This window comes from Canis lupus, chromosome X, assembly GCF_011100685.1.
Source record: "Canis lupus familiaris isolate Mischka breed German Shepherd chromosome X, alternate assembly UU_Cfam_GSD_1.0, whole genome shotgun sequence".
Taxonomy (NCBI): domain Eukaryota; kingdom Metazoa; phylum Chordata; class Mammalia; order Carnivora; family Canidae; genus Canis; species Canis lupus.
The window spans coordinates 5269883-5290221 of NC_049260.1; the positions used below are offsets into that span (position 1 = coordinate 5269883).

The 20339-nt window shown below is 39.6% G+C and overlaps 1 long non-coding RNA gene across 3 annotated transcripts in view; it reads left to right on the top strand.

The window, feature by feature from the left end:
- Nucleotides 1–20339, top strand: part of LOC111094756 — a 178197-nt gene that overhangs the window by 155950 nt on the left and 1908 nt on the right. For 2 of the 3 annotated variants that reach the window (XR_005386102.1, XR_005386100.1), the window contains 2 exons: nt 2915–3013; nt 3829–3941. This is a non-coding gene — a long non-coding RNA (uncharacterized LOC111094756). Of the gene's footprint in view, nt 1–2914; nt 3014–3828; nt 3942–4710; nt 5073–20339 lie in introns of those variants that run through there. The other variant, XR_005386101.1, reaches the window with a different exon arrangement.

The window sequence follows — 20339 nt, forward strand, 5'->3', positions numbered from 1 at the left end:
GGCTACACCATGTGAGATGGGTTAAGACTGCATGACTCACATCTTTACACTTTGGAAAGCCTACAGAGGCCATGCCAAAATCCCTAAGGCCAGGAGACCCACCTGTGTTGTTCAGCATTGTATTTATAGAATCCTGTGTTGGAAATGAGTGTTTCTCTCAAATATTTGAATTATACTCAATGAGAGAATGAATACATGTGAGTAAATGGAGAGCAAATTCTAGTATTGTGATGAAATCAAGCTGTTAGGACCAGAAGCAAAGGCACCCCACTGCATCGTGTAGTGGGAGACATTTCTTCCAGGGAAGGAGGGGTTTCCTATTCCCAACTGACCTTGAGAAATGCAGATCGAAGTACAGAAATTAGAATTAAGAGAAGAAGCGTTGGACTTAGTTGAGGGGGAGATTCCTTCCCCCCTTTTGGATTTATGGTAAACTTAGTTCTGGGGGCAGAGTTATATTCCATGGGTGTTCCTGGGGGTGACATTAGGTTATTCTTGGCTGTGAATTGGCTTCCAGTTGTTCTTCTGTTGAACGACGATCAGCTGGGCCAATCTCTTCATATATCCAAACTAATTTAATCTTCAGAAAACTGAGGCTTAGACACTATATTCCTTGTCCCATGAGCTTGAGCCCCATACAGACTGAATAAAATCTGTCTGTTCTGTGGGTCATTTCCAGCTTGTTAGTTAAAACCTATTTGGTCATCTGAGGCCCATCATTCTTTTTCTTTTTTTTTTAATTTATTTATGATAGTCCTACAGAGAGAGAGAGAGGCAGAGACATAGGCAGAGGGAGAAGCAGGCTCCATGCACCGGGAGAGGCCCATCATTCTGAAGGACATGGGCCATGGCTTATTCTTTTTTTTCTTAAAGATTTTATCGAATTATTTATTAGAGAGATAGAGCACAACAGCACAGGAGAAAGGGGGGAGTAGAGGGAGAGGGAGAAGCAGACTCCACACTGAGCGGGGAGCTTGACATGGGGCTTGATCCCAGGACCCCGGGATCATGACCTGAGCTGAAGGCAGACAGACATTCAACCCACTGAGCCACCCAGGTGTCCCCATGGTTTATTCTTTATGGCTCACAATGCCTGGCACAGATAGACCTTGTCCTAGTACATTTCCATTTCCGTTCATTTTGTTTTCCTTACTAGGTTTTGTAGTTTGCTTGTGTTGGGCCCCTTATTCAAGCAAATTAAGCAAACATGAGACTTTCAGCCTCTCTGTTCATCACAACCGACACATCAACACGCAGACTGGTAGATCTCTATTGCTCATTTGTGAACATATGTGTTACTTGGGCACAACGTGACTTAGACTTGACCAGTCTTCCGAATGAGTATTTGACATCTCAGTTCTCAGTAACTGTTTTGGGTAATGCCAGCTCTGGCTACACAGAGTACACCGGTAGCGCTCTGTCGTAACCCCTTCAGCAAGACGATGGGAGAAGCAGGAGGGGTGTAGTTCCAGTCGCTCAGGGATGGTCTTCCACTTCCACGGGCCTGGTATGAGTTTGGGCAGCTCTACCTTATTTGACATCACGGTCAAGTGGAGCTAATATTTACCTTCTTCAAGTTGTGCTCTTTACATGCTTCACATGCTCACATGCCATTAGTATTTGCAACATGCTTTAAGTTCCTGAGATTCCTGCGCAGACCTCAAGTATGGCGGAGGGTGGTTTGAATAGAGTGGATTTGAGGGCTCTGCAGATGGGCAGCCTGGGAACATTACAGAGGCATAGCTAACAATAGCACCTGGCTGAGGTGGTCTGGAAGCTTCTCTCCATTCCCTTTGACATCCATTTGCTGGGGACTGGGCTGACATATTGAGACTCAATTAAATTTCAGGGGTCTCAGATCCTGAAAATTAAAACCATGGCATGAGATTATCTGTAATTAGTGCTCCCGGTTTATAGATTCATGATTTATTTGTGAGCAGTGAAAAACCCTAAACCGTATCTGCTTTGGAATATAAAGCATTCATTCTTATCACAGAGAAACAACCCCCTTTCTAAACCCCATGGTTTCAGGAAATAAACCGAATTTTTCCCTTTTCACAGAATGTTTGACAACATGTAACCTTAGCAAAACCAATGTGGCCAATATTTGACTCTGCAAAGACACTACAATTTAAGGATACATTATTTTAATTGCTCTTTTAAAAATTTTATTTTTCCAGCATTTAGATGTAAGCAATGATATCAGGTAAGCACAGGTTCACAAACATTCACCTATCTTGCATATTTTGCCACCTTACAAGATGTTTCATGTAGGATTAGATACAGGCTTGAGTAAATATCCATAATAAACAATGTATTATTTTTTAGGTTTGTATCAAATGCCCCAATCATCTTAGTTACTAATAAACATGAACCACTTATGTTTTTGTCACATAGGAAAATTTGTCTGTTACACTCTGGCAAGTGGATTGCTAGCAAGTGTCAGAGAGCTCCAAGGGACTGTGGACACCATGGTTTCATCTGAATATGGTTTTGTTTGTTACTGTAAAATATCACAATCAAGGGGCGCCTGGCTGGCTCAGTTGGAAGAGCATACAACTCTTGATCTCAGGATCGTGACTTCTAGTCCCATGCTGGGTTATCAACATGGCTTTAAAAAATGCATAAAACTTAAAAAAAATACTACATTCAAGACCAAAGTATACAAAAAATAAGATTCGGGCAGTCTTTGTCTTCTTGTATAATGTTGGACACCAAATGTATGAGTGGATTACAGACAAACATATATGGTTTTATTTATATATGCATTATGTAGTGTATATATGCATTATATATTATATAATATTATGTATGTGTAATCAAAATATTATATATATAAAATATATATATATTATATATATACATGGTGTTGTGTGATCTCATCTATGTCTATTATTTTGTTTCTGGTGACCAGGAAATAGAGAAAATGGAAGAGCAATGATCATCAGAAGGCAAGACGGTGATTGTTAAAAGCCATCTCTATTTTTATCTCCAGCACCTTGCTGAAAAATCGGTAAGCCCCACGTTTGTACCTGACATGAGCACATCTGCAAAGGTCACACTCTCTGTAAATGTGGATTTCTTACTGCAGGCTTCATTCTCAGATTCTTGGCCACATCCCTCACATTGAACGCAGCGAAACGTTTTATAGAGTGGAGGTGAGCCTGTCATATCCTCTCTTTGAGTATGAGTTAATGAGGAATAAAAAAGAAGGGAGATTAATAGAAACCAGGTTCTCATGGTTGCAAACCAGTGTCGGGGGTTCATATAAACCCAGAAGAAGCATTCTAACAGTAATCGTGAAAATTCTGACCTTTAAACGTGCATATCCAAAAAAGTAAATGAAAGCTTCAAAGACTTGAATCAGTTCAGTCGCCAGGAAGGCTGAAATGGCCATTGACCACAGAGAGCTGATTATTCCAGTTCTTTTAAACACCAGGGCCAAATTACCACTTGACATTTTAAATTATTTTCGGGAAGGTAGTCGTAAAGAATTGCCTGGTGATTTGTTTTTGTTTGTTGTTTTTTTTCTGTAGTCACCTCACCTTAAAATTTGAGAGTGCTGTCAGTGAGAAAACCTTTCTTAGATACAATAGTTTGATTAATCACTGAGATATGAAGGAATAATCTTCTCTCAGTGTCTTCATTTTCTCCCTTGACCCCACAATACTGTGCATTTCGAGAGGTTCTTCACCGTCCTCTGCATCTATCTCTGCACAGGCCACTCTGAATGATAACAGTGTGTTACTGCCTTAGTCTGTTGGGGCAGCCACGACAGAACAGCACATGCTGGGGGGCCCCTAAATAGCAGACATTTCCTTCTCACAGTTCTGGAGGCCAGGCGTCCCGGATCACAGCACCAGAGCATTCAGCGTCTGCGGAAGGCCCGCTCCCTGCTTCGAGGACAGCCGTCTTCTTGCTGTGTCCTCACACGGATGAAGGTATGAGGCAGCTCTCTGGGGTCTCCTTGAGAAGGGCACTCCTCTCACTGATGAGGGTGCAACCCTCCTGATGTAGTCACCTCCCAGAGGACCTCTTCTCTAACATTAGGGCTTACGGTTTCAGCACACCAACGGGGAGGGGACTGGTGTCAGTAACGCCTATATATGGAGTTTTGAAGAAATGATCCTATATGTTGTCCTGTTACCATTCTGACGGGCATAGACACACTGCTACAGGCAACATGGGGAGTAGGTATGAACACAATATCACACAGGGCGGGGAGTGACACTCGGTCTAAGGTACGGGAATCATTCCCCCTGGTACCAAACAGCAGAGTTTCAAGGCTGGAACAAAATCAGTGATCTGACACAAAAGAGATTTGCTCCTTCCCTTTTGCTATTTCACATTATAAGTAACACAGGAAGACGTTCACCAAAAAAAAGTTAAATGAACAGCCGAGAAGCTAAGTGTTGAGGATTCTTTGCTCTCAACATCACAGATACGTAGGTAGCCTTATAGAACGGATATAAAAATTGTGTAACTGTATGTGATCGATTGGGAAAATGTTACTTAACTTTTCTTCCTCAGCATGAAAATGGAACAGGTATTTTAAACCATGAGTATTCATGAATTCACTTTTCTCTTTCCATTTTTCCCATGAGTATTTGTTAAGCACTTACTGTGTACCAAGGATTGGGTTAAGGACTAGGGACAAAAGAATGAGCAAAACCAAAAATCCAGACAAGCTTCCTGTTTTCTGCATCACAGGATGTGTACCCTCTTGGTAAATACAAAGGTTCAGCAAATGATTTTTTAAATGTGAATTATGGATCCATTACCTGACAAGATGGAGTAAGGTCCTGTGATGTGCTATTGGGAATCCATGAATCGTTTTCTATGGGAGTAACGTTGAACTGAAATCAGGCGTCAGGTGGAGATCTCTAGGTGAAGGCAGTGTCACCTAAGCCACTTCCTCAGACACCCTTGAAGGAACTGTAGCTCCGTGGTGCCCTGCTTCGTCACCCCGGATGAGGATCTCAGTGCCCATCGCATCACATTTTCTCTGCTGATCAATGTAATTTAAGAACAAACTTGAAGGTGGTTTATTAAATGGCGGTATATTTGACCTACATTTAGGGGATTTTCATTCAGTTTTCCTCTATGTAAATGTAATTTTTATACGTGTGTTTATCATTTGCTTGGAGTAAACTATTATTTAACCGGTCAATTAACCAAAAAAATAGCTCTCATTTTATGTTATTTAAATCTGTCCTGTTAAAATAGGACCGGAAAACGTGTACCATGCAAGCACATCCCAACTCACGATGACTCTGACCTCTGGAAACACATTTTAGAATGCTGAAAAATGTGTCAGAGCTGTTTTTCCCCCCTGACAAGAACAAAGACAGATAAATCTAGAGATTTATTAGTGCAACATGCTTTTGTGGCAAAATTAGCAGGAATCTAACCTTTGGGATTTACAGAAAACAAAAGAAAACAGGAAAAAAATCTTTTCAGTTAACCTATCATTCATGAGAGAGAGCATTTTAGAAAACAAAGTGTACTGCTAGGGATTTCGGCACTGGTTCAAATGTTAGATGGCTGGATTCTTCAGGGAAAGGAGTTTTAGATCTACTTTAGAAACAAATTTGAATTATAAAAACCAGAATTCCTAAAAACAAACTTTAAAATTCTGTCTTTGAGCCATCTAGCCATACAGTGGAATTTGAGAAGTAAAACAAAACAAAACAAAACTGATATGTTAATTTCTCATACGCTTTTTCAGACACAAGGAATTGTTTTAGAGAATGAAGAGCAAGCAAGGTCCTTATTTTCTTGTTTCTGGACTGACATTTCCAGTGGATGTAATGATGTTTTGCTCCAGTAGAATTTTACCACCGATTAACACTAAAATGATCGTGCTTGTAGAGGGAGCAAAACCAGGAAGACGGGGGCCGCTGGGTGGCTCGGTCAGTTAGGCGCCTGCCCTCGGCTATATGTTGTCCCATTAGCGCCTTAGTCTGTTGGGGCAGCCACAACAGAACAGCACATGCCGGGGGGCCCCTAAGCAGCAGACATTTCTTTCTCGCAGTTCTGGAGGCCAGGAGTCCCGGATCACAGCACCAGAGCGTCCAGTGTCCTGGGATGGAGCCCCGCCTGTGCTCCCCGCTCGGTGGGGTCCCCGCTCGGTGGGGAGTCTGCTTCTCCCTTTCCTTCTGTGATCTCTCTCACTTTCACTCTCTCAAATAATTAAATTTTTAAGAATCTTTTTTTTAAAAAAACCAGGAAGGCCAGCACCTCATTAGTATTTATTCTTAGCACGATTGTGTCTTTGGCCAAATGTGCTATAATAGTGTCAAAAACACAGCGGCCTTAGGTTACTGTGTGAGTGCCAGAATTCTTCTAGATCAAACAGCATTTTCTTTGAGTCCTAGAGCAGCCATCTGTCTGGAGTACTCTCACAGGAAGCCAGTTTATTTCCCCCAAAACAGAAATAAAGGCAAGTCCCGTGAGAGGCCAAGCCAGAGGCACAGTTGACTTCTGTGTCCTCTGCCCTGAGCACCTTCCCATCCTCTCCAGCTCAGGCCAGCAGGGAATGCAGCCCCGCCTCATACCTGGACCAGTCCTGGGTCTGGCTGGTGGCCTTTGGAAAACCCAGCAACGCCCACAGTCGGGATTTGGAATGGGTCTTGCCAAACATACCCGAAGGGTCTGCAGGAATCCATCCAGCTAGCTCCTCTCCCAGGACGCAGATGCCCACCGGCCGTCCTGCTCCAAATCGGCATTCTGCTCGGAACCTGTCAGTGATGGGATAGAGCACAGCTCAGCCTCTTTCCAGTCACGGGACCATCCGGCTCCGCCGTCCTTCCCCCTCTTGGTTCCTTCGTTCTGAACAGTTCCCTTAGGAACATATTGGTAATACCCCAGTGACCCCTAGACTTTCCAGGCCCACAGCCTCAGATGCTTCTTCATGTGGCTGTATAGTGGATGGGAGAATGACACATTCAGCGACGAGCTCTCTTGGAGTTATGTTGGGTTTGTCAGCACATCTTCCATAACGTTGGACCTGGGAAGGGACCTGTGGCCACAGTCAGTTTCAGGAGCCCTGGGATCTCTGGGAACGCTTTCCAGCACAGCCCTCAGAGGCAGGGAGAAGCAGAGATGACAGACATGTGTACACCATTGGCTGCATCGCCCTGCTTGTCTGCCAGACCCAGGGATGGAGTATGTTGAGAACTTCATTGAGTTGGTGTTGACACAGATTAAGGTCTAATTTTGCTTCATTTTGCGTTATCAAACCTCAAGTGTGTAAGCCCAGTCCTTCTATAACTTCACACGGGGTGAGTTATAACACAAAAATGTGTTGAAAATGCTCCAAAAGACCTCCTACATAGATGGCTGTGTTTGTGGCAGATTTTTGTGAAACGCCCTTTAAATCATGCGTCTTAACTGATCTTGGGGGCTCACGTCTCCCTAACAGGGCTCCACATCGAGCAGAGATTAATTACTTCCAGGAGGCCATTCTACCCAATAATTCTTGATGGGAAAAGGAGCATTTGAAATACCAACTGTACAATTTACACTAAGTGGTGAAATATTCATTTTGGTACCAGCTGTTCTATATTAGACATTTTTACACTACAAATAGCTCTAGAATGGCACATAGCTGGGAACTGTATGTGTTGTTTTATCTGGGAGAGGAAATATCGTTGTCTTTTACTGCAAGAGCACCTGGGGAGCAAGTCAGCTTTGGGCAAGGAAAAATGCACTGAGCCAACCTTCTAGAATCTGAAAAGCATGGTTTCTAGAGTGTTAGTGCTTGCTTGTACAATAATGTCTTATACAATTTACATTACCCTCCCGAAGGGAGAGAGGAGGACAGAAATCAAGCACAGAAAACCCACTTTTATCGCTTTTGTCTATTCAGGTTTCAAAGTTTTTTAAAGAACTCTATACCTTATGAATGGATGAAAACAGTGTAGTGTGTGAACTGGGCAGGAGAAGGCATGATGCTGTTTTCATTGGAACAAGGAATGTTGGGTCCTATCTGAGCGTCCTGCCCTCGGAAAGCTCGCAGTAGGTTCCAGAAGATACACACAGTGCATCGTCATTGTGGTGGAGTCTGTGTGTGCATGTTTGCTTACTTTGTTAATGTTTGTTTGTAACCCCAAACCAATACTTGTGATGCTTTCACAGTCATCCGTGGACGTGCAGAATGGTAAAAATTTCTCATCGACACACCCACATTCCCAGCTGAGTTGGAATAAGACCATGCTTTGCCTTCTTCCTCTTTCAGTTCTTGTACTGAAAGCAGGTGTCCTTTATGTGGTCTCATGTTTTTCTCATTTTTTGTGCTTTTGGTTGCTGATTGCAGAACATAAAATGACCCGTGAGCACAGTGTAACGTGCTGTCCAGTGTCCCTGAGTGTAAGGTGGCTGTGATATGTCTTTACGAGAAAATAGTGTGAGAAAAATTTCATTGCGGCATGAGTTATCCAGTGCTGATGGATGGGCATTTGGTCTGGATGAAGCACCAATATATATTAAATAAGAAAGCTGTCATTTTTAAACTGTTTTGTTTCTTTTCTTCCTTTTTTTAAGTAATCTCTACACAACATGGGGTTCAAACTCATGATCCTGAGGTCAAGAGCCGCAGCTCCACCTACTGAGCCAGCCGAGTGCTCCTTAATAAGGAATCTTTAAGCAAAAACACACGTAAAACAAGATTATGTATTGACCAATTGATGAAAATGACCAGAGGCCTGCAGGCACCCTTCCTTGCATTTCCCTTAGGAGCAACGGTTCAGGATTTGCAAATTCAGTTTGCATGGTGATTTATAGAACCTCATTGCCACAGACAATAGATTTGACTGTGTATATGTGTGTGTGTTTAAGTATATATGTATGTGGGTGTGCATGTATGCATATATGTATACATGTACGTTATTAAACGACCGTAAGTACATATAGATATCACGGGAACACACGAAATAGCCACACCTGGGAAAAGAAGGGCGTGGTCAGGCCCCAACGTAACTCCATCACATACAAACAGCAGCAGAAGACTGTCTGCTTTCTCTAGAGAGCATGCTGAGAGGTTACAGAACAGTAACCACTGTCTAGGAACTTTTCGTCTGCTGAAGCTAAGCAAAAGAAAAGGGATTGGAAATATTCTCTTGAATAGTGTGATGCCAAAGATTTTATACAAATCCAGCCTTATTTTGCAGAAAGGGCTTAAAATTCCCTCTTCTGAAAATATTTTAAGTCCCAAGTCTGACAAAAATCATATTAGTTTTATTTTATAAATAGTAATGCAAGGAGCAAAACAAAATTTTGGCTCATAGAAACATATTCCCTTCTTCCAGTGTCCCCTTCATATAATAAATCATCTGACCAACAGCCAGCATGATCTTTTAAAAATATCAATCAGAAGGAGGGAGGGATGAACAGGTGAAGCACAGTGCATTTTTGAGCAGTGAAATGACTCTGTGTGATACGAGAATGATGAATATACACCATTATACGGTTGTCTAAACCCACAGAATGTGCAACACTAAGAGGGAACCCTGATGTAAACTATGGATTCTGGGAGGTTACAGTGGGTCACTGTACATTCATCAGTTGTAACAAATGTCCCACTCTGGTAGCAACGTTCACAGGGGAGAGGGGGGCATAGGGGAAGCTTGTAAGCTGCCACCCTCAATTTTCCTGTGAACCTAAAACTGCTCTAAAAATATAAAGTCTATCAAATATATTTGCATATATACAGTTAAAAATATATATACATATATATAGTTTAAAAATATGTATATAGTCAAGCCACTCCCTTGTTTATCAAACTTCCATGACCCTTAAAGAAAAGTCTTGACTCAACAGCTAATGAGACCTTATCTTTATCACTTTTCTCTATCAGCAGAGACAGATACAGGTTTTTTGATACTGAATTAAAGAACCATTTGTAATAAGAATATAGAATAACAAAATGTAAATTTAGGTGTGATGTTTTAGAAGGAGCCTTACAACGATTCATTAGTTTAATAATAAATCCAGCACTGATCAATAACCCACCACCAAACTCACATTCATTTTGATCATTGAAGAGGCCAGACCCATTCACAACTCAGAGTGCTCATGCTAGCTCGGAGCAGAATCCTTTTCATCATTCATTCGCTGAAATCATCAACTCCTTAGAAAGATGGCACCATGTCGGTAGTAGTCACACATCATCCCAAGTTAATATGTGTACCTCGTATTCCTTTGTTTAGTCATTGCACACTCTGGAATCCCATTACATTGCATTATACCGAATGTATTGGTATAGAGCAGACAGTCAAATATAGGTTGAATGAATGAATGTGTGCATGAGTCTAGACTTTTTTAAGAAGAGCATATAATGACAGCATTCCTCCCAGAAATCTGACAATCAGTACAGGTTAACATTAGTAAATATGATGAGATTGGTCATAATGACAAAGTCAAAGCAATAAGGTTCTCTTGCTGCTGCACAGAAATAGACATCTGAAAAAGGTTAACATTTAACAAAATTCCTTAGTTAAGTCAAAAGAGCCTCCTACTTTCTTCATCTGAGAGATGACACAAGACAAATTATACCATCATGCTGGGCAATGAGACAACAGTAGTCTTTCTAAGCATGATGGAAATAAAGAGAAATGTTCTGTTATCATCAAAATGTTTACACAGTCCCACAAAAGGGCTAGTAACTAAAAAACCTTTTCAGAGTCTGACAAGAAATTAGAAACAAAACAAAACACTGAAGAATTCACTTGTGAAAGATACTTATATGAAAATGTTTCTACCCCCAGATGACACCCAAAAAATAGCATGTATGAAATATTGCATTCACAGTAGCAAACAAAATAATTACACTCCCGGGAGTAAACTTAGCAAGTGTTATGAATGAAAAATATGAAGAAAGCCATAAAGCTAAAGAAAATTGAAGTACCTCAGAAGCAAGACATAAATTATCAGTGAGACAGCTCAATAATGTAGAAATGTTGGTTTTCCCTAAGTTAATTTATAAAAATTCAAAACAACTCTAGCCAAATTCTTTTTGTTGACTTTTAAAATTCATCTGGAATGAAAGGACAGCAAAGAAGACTCTGAAAATAGAAATTATGAAGCATTAGAATATATAGAACCATAAAACTGAAGCAGTAATAAACATATGCTCGAATAGACAGATTGCAAAAACAAGAATATAATAACAAATAGAAGTATCTCATAAAGCTGGTACTATTCTCATGAAGATTGGTTTCCTCTCCCCTCCACACAACAAAGTGAATTATAGATAGATTTTTTAAAAATTATATGTCATAAAACTATAACAGTACAAAAATAAAAAAACATGGGTGGCTCTTTTGTAATGCTCTGCCAAGGAAGGTATTTCAAGGCATGATAATTAGAAATGAAAGAGTGAAGAAAAACCTTGATATTTTATTTTTTTGTAAGCAAAACGAACTATCTAAAAATTCAAATTACAGAATTATTTGGAAACAAATGGTCATGAATCAATAAGCAAAAAGTTGGCGTCTGTTATTTACCCCCTTAAAATACTCTTCACAATCAACAAAACAAAAATGAGCAAAACTGTGAACAGGCAATTTCCAGAAAAAGAGAAATAAATTAACTAATTAACATTTTAAAAACCAAACTCATGCTGTCCCTCCTGCCGGAAAATAATTTTGCAAGGCTTTACTTTTTTCCTATTATTTTGGTGAAAAAAAATTACAAAGTGGTAGTAACATGGTTTTTATTTTAAAAAGAAAGAAAGAAAAATGCTGGAAAATGGAAACTTTTGAAAAATCTTGGTGGATTAAATTAATGAATATACTCAAGTTTCTATTGTATATATTCAGTACATTTAAAGTGTATATAATTCTTGATAGTGTGATTTGTTCCAAAAAAGCTAGTTATAAAAATATCTGCAAAAATGATCAAAGATATAGCTATCTAGAAAGTAAGGATAGATAAAATAAGACACACAAATACAGGTGTTCATTTTTATAGAAAAAGGAAGTGAAGGCATAATTGTTTATAATAGAATATTATTCAATACCTTATTTTACATTCATCTAATGGAATAGTGCCCTGAACTTTGAGGTAATCCTATGGAAATGAAAGGTGCTATGCAAAAATAGGAATATGATATCATTAGAATGTATAATGAGATTCATTGTTGCAGATATATATTTATAACATGGCTATATTGGGGAGGAAGTATTATGGAGGACCTTGAGTGGATATTTAGAAATTTAAAAATTTGCCTTTACATGCATATCTATTACTTTGAGAACAAAAAATAAGTAGTAATGTACGGAGTTCAAGTGAAAGTATCTGAATAAGAACATCATCTACTCAACAAGTATCATTGGGGAGGCAAGATTTGTGTGAGCAAAATAAACAACTAATACTTTAAAAAGTGTTTTTAGTCCAGAAGAGTAAAAAAACACATGCTCTCTAGTTGAAATGTAAGAGATAGCTCCCTCATGGTGAAAGAATGAACCTCAATTTGCTAGCATCTTGCAATTAAGTTTCTCCCGGTATGTTGAGATGAATGTGCTCAGGTGCCTGGAGAATAAAATACAGTATCCCCTTAAAACATTACAGTCCTTTTTCCTTTCTGGTCAAGAAGAGGACTGATCACACCCTCAGCCTTCACTGTCTTATGGGATAAGGAGATTGACATCTATTTTTCCTGAATAAATGCTGTTTTATATTAACATTCTTGCCATAAAAAATGTAGCAATAGAGGGATGCCTGGCTCAGTATGTGGAGCATGTGACTCTTGATGATGATGATGATGATGATGATATAGATAGATAGAGATAGAGATAGAGATAGATAGAGATAGAGATAGAGATAGAGATATATATCAACATGGTCTGGGAGAAGTCTTTAAGAATTGTTGTAATCTTTCTATCATGTTGAAAAACACGTCTCTACAATTTGGCATCTGACTTAAAGGTCAGACAATTGTCTTTCCAAAAGCTGAGGTGTGGATGGTGGAGACGGATAGGTGAGAGTATTTGTTTCATTAGATACCTGAATTTTCTAAGTACTCCTTGTTCAGTTTTTCTGGATTCCCATGACATTTCTTAATCCTCTCCTCCATTTTTGTGAGCTAGACTGATGGAATTTCCATTCCTCTCAGTCAAGAATTCTCACTGTCCATTTTCAGATGTTTGCAGCCAACAGAAATAACTCCTTTCTAGGATGGATGGAAAAGGACATCACGTCAGTAAATGAAATAGCCTGAGTAAAAAATAATAATAAAATAAAATAATAATAAAATAAAATAAAATAAAATAAAAAATAAAAAATAAAAATAAAATGTTCCGCTTGGCCCTGGTCATCTCTATCACAGCAAGGGTTCTAGGCACCCTGAGAAGGAGCAAATCCTTAAGCACAAGTTAGAATGCTACATTTGACAACGGTTGAAACACAGGTAGCACAAAGATGTAGTGTTTGTGATTTGTGATGGTTGAGAATACTTTGCAAGGAGTGACTGACTCCACTCAAATGTGTTTATTCAGGGAAATTCTGTAGCACATTGAGAACAAGCCAGATGATTAAAAGCCAAGGCCCATAACTCCAGGCTGACTTGTTTCATTATTTTCCTGCATGCTGGTGTATATAGCAAAGCATGGAGCTAATGTGGTGCGTTAAATCACAGCCCTGAATTTGTTTGCTTGGAGTTTTCTCTTGTTCAGTTAAAATAAATTGGAAAAAATGGAAAGGCTTTCAGATTTTTCCCCCCTGTTCAATTCAATTCAGTGTGGATCAATCAAACCAGACCCTGAAACCATGTTGGATGCTCTTGTAAATCTCAAATCTCTCTGGATGGTCCCACGCCTCTATACTGTGATCAAATAGATGTCTGGGAATATGAACCTAACAGGCAGAGTTATAAGCAGTGGCTTCTGTAATCACAGCAAAAATATATTTTCTTTCATTTCCATGAAAAATATATTTGCAAGTTGCTCCCCTAAAGCAGATAAAACTAAGGGAGGGACCATAATTTCTGATGACATTAAAAAATGCCTTGACATAGAGACTATTTCTTGTTGGTTAATATTAGAGGCTGACAGCCAGTCAGATTGTTTTAGATGTCATGCAAGCTGAGGAAGTGTTAAAGCATTTGGCAAACTGTGTGGCAATCCCAGGTGAGGGATTACTGATGAAAGCGTGCATTGGAGATTCAAGTATTAATTTCAGGGACCCCTGGGTGGCTCATGGGTTGAGCATCTGCCTTCAGCTCAGGGCGTGATCCTAGGGTCCTGGAATCGAGTCCTGCATGGGGCTCCCCACCACAGGGAGCCCTCTACCTGTGTCTCTGTGTCTCTCCTGAATAAATAAGTAAAATATTTTTTAGAAAAGTATTAGTTTCATTGCTTACATATCTCTTGGTCAGATTTACATTTTTTTTTTAAAGATTTTCTTAGAGAGAGAGAGAGAGAGGGTGTGTGTGTGTGTGTGTGCGCGCGCACACACATGAAGGGAGAGGCAGAGGGAGAAAGAAGAGGAGAGAATTTCAAGCAGCCTCTGCTGAGCATGGAGCCCCCATTTCATGGCTCAATCTCACAACCCATGAGATCACCACCTGAGCTGAAATCAATAGTCGGACGCTTAACCAAATGAACCTCCCAGGTGCCCCAAGGTCAGATATATTTTCAAAAATTTATCCTTGACTATACCCATTTTCTTAGGTACCAGCAATAATACTTTAGAAAGTGGGAAAAAGTGAGTAACTGATAGTTTTCTCAATCTAGAAATAGCTTGGCTACCTCTTTTCCATTAGTTAACAAATTTGTATTACTAGACTTGCTTAGCGTTATGTATTGATTATCTGTTGGCTAGATGGTAGGTGAAGCTTACTTCTCACTAAAACTGTATGTCTCTTTCTGAGACTTTGAGAACCATATTTTGATAAGGGTCTTAGAATGTTCTCTATTCATTCTATAAATTCAAATTATCACATTTCAGGTTGAGTATAAGTATATAAAAATTCAGCTCTTCCCCATCCCTTACAATAACATGACCATAAAGGATGTGCAAGGCAGATGATCATTATCAGTATCAAATTTGGAATTTTTTTCTGGCATGTACCTTTTGTAGAAGATTTTACAGATCTGTAGGAAAAAGGTAAACACACTAGAAAAGGAAGGGAGGGATACAATAGACAATTTTCAGCATTACAAATTGTGTATAGAATACTTATTAAAGGAGCACCTTGCTGGCTTAGTCAGTGGAGTGTGTAGCTCCTGATCTCAAGGTTGTGGGTTCAAGCCCCATGCTGAGTTTAAAGATTACTTTAAAGTCTTTTTTTTTAAAAAAAGAATACTTACTCAAGAAATCATCAAACAACAACAAAAAGAGTATAATTAAAAATACAATGACATAGGGGCACCTGGGTGGCTCAGGTGCTTAAGCGTCAGCCCTCGGCTCAGGTCATGATCTCAGGATCCTGGGACTGAGCCCCTAGTTAAGCTCCGTCCTCAGCGGGGAGTCGGCTTCTCCCCCACCCTCTGCCTCTCTTTCTGCCCCTGCTCATGCTCACTGTCTCTCAAGTAAATAAAATTTTACATAAAATAAATCCACAATTCAGAGTAATTTCATAAAAATTAAGTACAGTTGGGGCGCCCGGGTGGCTCAGTCGGTTAAACATCTGCCTTCAGCTTGTCATGATCCCAGGGTCCTGGAATTGAGTTCCGTATCCCACTCCCTGCTCAGCGGGAAGCCTGCTTCTCCCTCAGCCCCTCCCCCTGTTCATGCTTGCAAGTTCTCTCTCCCTCTCTCAAATCACTAAGATCTTTTTAAAAAATACATTAACATAGGAGATACCGTATAATCCAGCTTGAAGTGACAAGGCATACATAGAGGGCAAGTAGGAGTATTCATTATAGGGCAGCCCAGGTGGCTTAGCGGTTTAGCAGTTTAGCGCTGCCTTTGGCCCAGGGCCTCATCCTGGGGCCCCGAGATCGGTTCCCGCGTTGGGCTCCCTGCATGGAGCCTGCTTCTCCCTCTGCCTGTGTCTCTGCCTCTCTCTCTCTCTCTCTCTCTCTGTGTCTTTCATGAATAAATAAATAAAATCTTTAAAAAAAAAGAATATTCGTTATAAATGTGCATAACTGGAATTGAACAATTCTATTGCTATTTTTCAGAAATTTAACCACAGTTATACAAGATAAATAGAAATTCTTTTAACATTGTTTGATAAAGGGGATCCCTGGATGGCTCAGCAGTTTAGCGCTTGCCTTTGGCCCAGGGCCCAATCCTGGAGCCCCGAGATTCAGTCCCATGTTGGGCTCCCAGCATGGAGCCTGCTTCTCCCTCTGCCTGTGTCTCTGCCATTCTCTCTCTCTCTCTCTCTCTGTCTATCATGAATAAACAAATCTTAAAAAAAAAAAACATTGTTTGATAAAAGTGTAATTGTAAACTTCCTAAAATGCCAACATCATAACACTGGTTAAAGAAATCTATATTAGCATGAAGTGATACTGAGAACTAGTAACAGGGTGATATGTCTTCATTTGCTCACAGAAAGTTGTTTAAAAGCAACTAGTTCAGAATATTTATGCAATCCTGTATTTTAATCTGTGTGTATAAATATACCCAAAATAATGTGTACCAGGCTATACATGCTGTTTATTTGGGGGCACACAGATGAATGTGGGAATAACGGTACAAAGGACAATTTTTCTCTACTCTCTATAATTCATAAGAAAATATAAGCAGTATGATGTCTTCAGTGTTTTTATGAAGAACACAAAATTGTACAAACTTGTACGTAACTCTCACGTTTGCCCTCTGTGACCTGTAAAAATATGGTAAAGAGAGAATCCAATGTCACTGTATCCCTGGGGGAACCACACAGCATAATGTGGCAGTAATCTTTCGATTTTTAAGCTATAACACAAACGTCACGCTCTACAATTTTAAATATTAATCATCATTAGCATTCCCCCGTGGTAACTCAAGCAGGCTTCAGTTTAATTGCATAAAACTTGAGATCGTTGCCTCTCAAAATATTTTGAAGACACACGATTTTGAAAACTAGAACCAAAGTACTGCAAATACATCTTAAAGTAGATTGAGCCTAGGCAAGTGTCCATCATCAGGGACAGCTTCTCTGTTTTCACTCTGCTTCCTTTCCCGCAGTGAAGACTAGAAGCCCTGGTTCCCCATCTCTTGTCTGAGTTTGCAGGCGTTGAGCCGTCCTCGTCTGATGCTAGTCATATGGACAGATGACACTTTGAGACTCTGTCCCTCCTGTGATAGCAGTAGGCTCAGAACACAGTTACAGCAAAGGCAGTAATTTACAGATGATGCCTGAACTCCCCGCATCTCACAACCACACCCTTTGTAAATTCATATGATCGGTCAATCCACTGGCTACAATGAACTTACTCTATCTGGCTTATGGTTGGTTTTTCAGTAGCTGGAGAAAACCTTGTTAGATGATTTCTAACTTCATCTTCTAGGTGGCTTTTGGGTTTTTATGCTGGCTTGTAGAACACAATTCATTTATCTCCTTTAAAAAGTAAGTGGTAAAGACAAACCATAAGAAACTCCTAACTCTGGGAAACAAAGGGTTGCAAAAGGGGAAGTGGGTAGGGGGATGGGGTAACTGGGCGACGGGCATTAAGGAGGGCGCCATGTGTTAGGCTATTTGTTGGCAAATTGAATTTAAATAAAATTTTAAAAATAAAAAGTAAGTGATAGAAACAAATTGAGTAGAAAGCTAGAGGTCGGCCTGTACACGAGCGTGTGTTATGAATGAGCTTTGAAGGCAAACATCACAACAAACTCCTGGCCACATGAAAAATCTAACTGAATGTTGGAAAGACAAACATGGTTTGGTAGTGCCTGTTTTTAAATGAAATGAATTTGATGTCGCTATGTTATAAAATCAATACATAATATTTACAAGCAATTTTGAAAAAAATATATAGTTAGCTAGCTGTTGACAGTCATGTGGCCTTCCGTAGTTACTAACTTTATTGCTTTATGTTTCTTCTATATTTATCAAAATCTTTTATTCCATTTTTCGTTTTATATTATCATATCCATGCCATTTTAGTAATTGCATAAAATACTGTTTTATGTTTTTACCTATACATTTTTCTGCTATAGATATTATTCTATTTTTGACTAATATTTGCTATTTTGACTAAGACTTCCACAGGTTTTTTGATATTTGTTGATATTTATTAATTTTGATTTTATGATAGCTTTTTATGTTTAATGTCCTTAGAATAAATTTCCAAATGTGAAATTGCCATATGAAGAGTATACCCATATTTTAAGTACTTGACACTGGGAAGCCCCAGTGGCCCAGCGGTTTAGCGTTGCCTTCAGTCCAGGGTGTGATCACGGAGCCCCAGAATCGAGTCCCACGTCGGGCTCCCTGCATGGAGCCTGCTCCTCCCTCTGCCTGTGTCTCTGCCTCTCTTTGTGTGTGTGTGTGTCTCATGAATAAATAAATAAAAATCTTTTAAAAAAAAGTACTTGACACATATGCTGAAAGCTTACCAAATCACAATTTATATCCACTGGACACACTCAAACAACAGACAATCTTAACTTCTCAGAGGTTTTGCCAGTTTAACAAACTGAAAGTCTGGTATTCGTTTTTCTTTCTTTCTTTCTTTCTTCTTTCAGTAGTGAGGTTGACTACTCCCCCATACATTTTATTTATTTATTTATTTATTTATTTATTTATTTATTATTTATTTATTTATTTATTTATTTATTTATTTATAAAGATTTTATTTATTTATTCACGAGAGACACAGAGAGAGAGAGGCAGAGAGAGCAGCAGGCTCCATGCACGGAGCCCGATGTGGGACTCGACTCCGGGTCCCCAGGATCACACCCTGGGCTGAAGGTGGCGCCAAACCGCTGAGCCATCCGGGCTGCCCCTCCCCATACATTTTAAAATCCACTTTATTGAGTTGTGATTAATATATGATAAGCAGTACATGTTTAATGTATGCATCTCAATGAGTTTAGGATTAACTGTACATCTGTGAGACCATCACCACTACCAAGGACATAAGTATATCCATCGCCTCCCAAAGTTTCCTCACAGATTCTTTTTTTTTTTTTTTAAGATTTTATTTATTTATTCATGAGAGAGAGAGAGAGGCAGAGACATAGGCAGAGGGAGAAGCAGGCTCCATGCAGGAGCCCGACATGGGACTCGATCCTGGGACTCCAGGATCATGCCCTGGGCCAAAGGCAGGTGCTAAACCTCTGAGCCACCCAGGGATCCCCTCTTCCCAGATTCTTTACCACCATCACCATCATTACATTATTTGGGTATGGTAAGAAAACATAAGACATATCCTTCTAGAAAAATTTAAGTATACAATATTGTTAACTGTATAATCTGTTCTGTAGAGTGGATCTCCAGGACTTCTTCATGTAATGTAATTTATACCCACTGAACAACAACTCCCATCACCCCCGCCCTGGCAGACATTCCATTCTCTGCTCTATTTTATGTAAGATTTTATTTATTTATTCATGAGAGACTCCGAGAGAGAGAGGCAGAGACACAGGCAGAGGGAGTAGCAGGCTCCCTGCAGGGAGCCCGATGTGGGACTCTATTCTGGGGCTCCGTGATCACACCCTGAGTCGAAGGCAGGCGCTCAACCGCTGAGCCACCCAGGCATCCCAAATTTGATTCTTTTAGGTTCCACACATAAGTGAAATCATGCAATGTTTTTTTAACTATATATAATTCTCAGTTTGTGTGACAAGTTTAAGCAAAGAGAACCAGTTGTTTTCTTTATAGTTGTCTCTTTGAAGATAAAATTAATCTATTTGCTGCTCTATGCTAGACATTTTGTAAAACAGTTACTTAAGAATATGAAAATTGGCCAGTCAGGCAAGACTGTATTTTCTTTAGATGTAATAAATGAAAAGCTAATAAAATATAAAACAATACAGCGTACATACAAGAAATTGACAATTAGTTGCACCTGGGCAGTGGAGAGCAGGTTGTTAGATTTATATTATGTAATTATTTCAGTGATGCTGAGGTGATCCAAAATGTCTTTAGAATCTTGTCTTAGAATTTTCCTGAAGAATTAAGACATATTCCTTTAGATAAAAACATTAAAAAAAATCTTATGAAGGTGGGTTTGGAATTCTGGGGGGGAAATACCATAAGTTATCTGGGGACTGTTCATTAGGGGAAAAGAGTGGAAAATAGTATCCACCAAAAATAAGTTTTTAATATCAAGAGACAGAGCTATTTTTACATGTCATCATGAGCCATCATTCGTGTAAAATCTTGGGTGCACATTAATCATACTGTCCTTGGTCCACAAAGTAGAACTACAGAGATAATGCTTGAGGATTAGGAGCCC